This window comes from Talpa occidentalis, unplaced genomic scaffold (genome assembly GCF_014898055.3).
Source record: "Talpa occidentalis isolate TD23 unplaced genomic scaffold, MPIMG_talOcc4v2.1 talOcc4.13, whole genome shotgun sequence".
Lineage (NCBI taxonomy): Eukaryota > Metazoa > Chordata > Mammalia > Eulipotyphla > Talpidae > Talpa > Talpa occidentalis.
Window position 1 is genome coordinate 55,995,151 of NW_023601322.1, and position 4,149 is coordinate 55,999,299.

The following is a 4,149-nucleotide window of genomic DNA, read 5'->3' on the forward strand; positions in this document are numbered from 1 at the left end:
GAGAATGAAAATTAAGATTAGAATAAAAACAAAGTACAATGTTGGGTTTATAATTTTTTTAGATTATATGTAGAAATGAATATGTCAATATAAATAAAATTACATTTAGTAGTATACCTATAAACTTAGATCATTAAATATATTAATTATAAATGTATTATCAACACCAAATTTATTGATATAATTATTTTGTATAAATTGAAAGTCAATTACTATTAGGTTAATTTAACTTTTAAAATATGACTAGTAAATAAATACTAAATTATAAATGCCTCATTTTGCATTTCTATTAGACAGTGAGGCTCTAGGATGTTTTACTTAAAATGGAAAGATAAATAAAGGTGATTTAGAACAGCCATGATTATTCCTTTTGGAGAAGAATAATGGAAACACTCTTGTCATGGCCCCCAGGACTTCCTTATTCCTCAGGCTGTAGATTATGGGATTGAGCATGGGCGTCAGAATGGTATAGAATACCACCAAAATCTTATCTTCTGCAGGTGAGTGGAGATTCCTAAGCCTGAAATAGGTATAGACAAAAGGTGCATAGTAAAATGTCACCACAGTTAAATGTGTGCAACAGGTGGTAAAGGCCTTCTTTCTTCCCTCTTTGGAGTGCATATGGTAGACAGAAAAAATCACATGACAATAGGAAGCAGTGATTCCAAGGAAAGGAATGAGGATAAAGAAAAGTGTGCTCACAAATACCAAGTTCTCATACATCCAGGTATCTATACAAGCAAGGGGCATCATGGCTGGGATTTCACAGAAAAAGTGATCAATATCCTTGGACTGGCAGTAAGGAATATGGAAGGTATAGACTGTGTGTGCAAAAGAGTTGGTGATCCCCAAGATCCAAAATCCTGTTATCATCTTCACACACATCCTTTTATTCATGCGGATGGGGTAATGGATGGGGGTGGCAGATGGCCACATATCGGTCATAGGCCATAGAAACCAGGATTAAACCTTCAGAACCTGCCATAGTTCCAAAGAAGAAGCACTGGATCCAACATCCCAGGAAGGAGATGGTTTTCTGACCAGAGAAGTAGTTGAACACCATCTTGGGGACAGTGTCAGAGATGGACATCAGGTCCATGAGGGAGAGCTGGCTGAGGAGAATGTACATTGGAGTATGGAGCCGGGAATCCAAGTGTATGAGGTGAATCATGGTTGAATTTCCCAGAGAGGCAAGAAAGAATATGAAGATGATAAGGAGTAAGAGAAGCAAGCCAGTTTGATTTAGGGGAAACAACCCCAGCAAAATGAAATCATTGGATGTTTGATTCCATTTCTCCATGAAAACTTTCTTCTCAGTAAATTTCCTTGAAAAAGAATTTTTAAAAAGTCAGTAAAATGAAAGAAACAAAGCAGTTGCATTAAAAGCTCTGACGATACACCAAGATTGATATCATACCAACCATCTTTTCTGACCATGAAGGCATCAAACTAGAAATAAACCATAAAAAGAAGGCAAGGAACTTTCCTACCTCATGGAGACTTAAAACCACACTACTGGAAGATCACTGGACTAATGAGGAGATCAAAGAGGAAATTAAAAAATTATTTGAATTGAATGACAAGGAGGACACCAATATCCTAAATGTATGGGATGCAGCAAAAGCAGTAATAAGAGGAAAATATATAGCAATAGAAGCTCACATCAAGAAACAAGAAAGAACTCAAAGAAACAACCTAATCTTGAAGCTCAAAGATCTAGAAAAAGAACAACAAAAAACCCCAAAACCAGTAGAAGAAAAGAAATAGTAAAACCAAAGCAGAAATAAATGAAATTGAAACTAAAAAAACAATCTAAAAGATCAACGAAACCAAGAGCTGGTCCTTTGAAAAAAATCAATAAAATAGACAAACCCCTAGCCAGGCTCACAAAGGAAAAAGGGAGAAAGCACAAATAAATAGGATCATAAATGAAAGAGGAAAAATCACAACGGACATAGCAGAAATAAAAAGAATAATCAGTAACTACTATGAACAATTATATGGAAACAAGTTCAACAATCTAGAGGAGATGGACAAATTCCTACAACTCTACAATCATCCAAAGCTAGATAAAGAAGAAATAAAACACCTAAACAGACCAATTACAAGCAGCAAATTTGAAATGGTAATCAAAAACCTCCCCAAAAACAAAAGCCCAGGACCTGATGGATTTACAAATGAATTCTACCAAACATTCAGAGACAAATTAGTGCCTATCCTTCACAAACTCTTCCAAAAAATTGAGAAGGAAGGGACAATACCAAACACATTCTATGAAGCCAACATTACACTAATAACAAAACCGAACAAGGACAACACAAAAAAGGAAAACTACAGGCCAATCTCCCTAATGAACACTGATGCAAAAATCCTCAATAAAATTTTAGCTATCAGAATCTGACAATGTATCCATAAGATAATTCACCACGACCAAGTAGGATTCATTCCAGGGACACAAGGATGGTTTAACATCCAAAAATTAATCAATGTTATCCAACACATCAACAAAAAGAAATATAAAAACCATATGGTAATATCAACAAATGCTGAGAAAGCTTTCGACATAGTGCAACACCTATTCATGATAAAAGCCCTTGAAATTCTTGGATACAAGGAACATACCTCAACATCATAAAGGCCATCTATGACAAGCCAACAGCCAGTATCATTCTCAATGGTGAAAAGCTGAAAGCAATTCCATTAAGATCTGGAACAAGAGAAGGATGTCCACTATCACCACTGCTTTTCAATATAATACTGGAAGTCCTAGCCAGAGCAATAAGATAAGAGAAAGACTTACAAGGAATCCAAATAGGAAAAGAAGAAGTCAAACTATCACTATTTGCAGATTATATGATAATATACATAAAGAACCCTAAAAACTCCACAGAAAAACTCAAAATGTTCAACTTCACCTGTAATCAAGGAAATACAAATCAAAACTACAATGAGATACCATCTTACACCAGTGAGAATGGCACATCTTAAAAAAAAACTAGCAACAACAAATGTTGGCAAGGATGTGGAGAAAAAGGAACTCTCCTGCACTGCTGTTGGGAGTGCAAACTGGTCCAACCACTATGGAGAGCTGTGTGGAGATTTCTTGACCTACTAAACATAGAGCTTCCATATAATCCAGCAATTCCACTCCTAGGTATTTACCCAAAGGACACAGAAACATCAACTCCAAAGAATACCTGCACCCCTATGTTTATAGCAGCACTATTTACAATAGCTAAGCTTTGGAAACAGCCCAAATGCCCAAAAATAGATGACTGGATCAAGAAGATGTGGTACATATATACCATGGAATATTACTCAGCATTCAAAAAAGATAAACACATGCAATTTGCAGCAACATGGATGGCGCTGGAAGGGATCATGCTCAGCGAAATAAGCCAGAAAGAAAAAGAAAAATACCTGATGGTCTCACTCATAGCAGGAATCTAGAAAACTTAAATAAAGGACCAGGAAAATGAATAACTATAAGAAAGTGATAATCAAAATCAACAAACAACTATGAACCAGAGACACTTTTTGGGGGGTGGGGGGCGGGAGGGAGGGATTGGGGTCAGAATGGAGGGGGTTGAAATTGTATGGGGAATATAAAAATAAAATTTATTATTTAAAAAAAAAAGGATAACTGGAAAAAAAAAGTGTTGTGTTTTCAGCACATAACAGGTTGTCATTAGGATCAAATTCCTTTGTTTATTCTACCTACCTAAACCATTGAAAGACCTCCGATCCAGAGAAATTGTCTTAATTAAGGTCACAGAAAATTCTAGGTCTGCACATTGCACACTTTTAAATAGATCCTACTATCTCTCTCTCTCTCTCTCTCTCTCTCTCTCTCTCTCTCTCTCTCTCTCTCTCTCACACACACACACACACACACACATACACACACTCTTTCTTACCTGAGTGCTCATTTCAAATTTACTTTTGGCTTTTCCAACTACTCATGCAAATACCTATTATTTGAGTAGCAGAAAATGTTCTCCTAAGATTTGGAAACATTATGCCCAAAGTATCTAAATAATTTAAAGCTCAACCAAATCAACCTGATTCACTAATATTACCATGACTCACCTTTTCCAAAGTTCTGGAGTTTGTATTTTGAAAAGAAACTAGGTTTATAATGGCATCATT

The 4,149-nt window shown here is 35.8% G+C and overlaps 1 pseudogene; it reads right to left on the reverse strand.

Annotated features, from left to right (window-relative positions):
- Positions 1–318: 318 nt before the first annotated feature.
- LOC119242859 (olfactory receptor 2L13-like) lies at positions 319–1,300 on the reverse strand (annotated as a pseudogene).
- Positions 1,301–4,149: the final 2,849 nt, after the last annotated feature.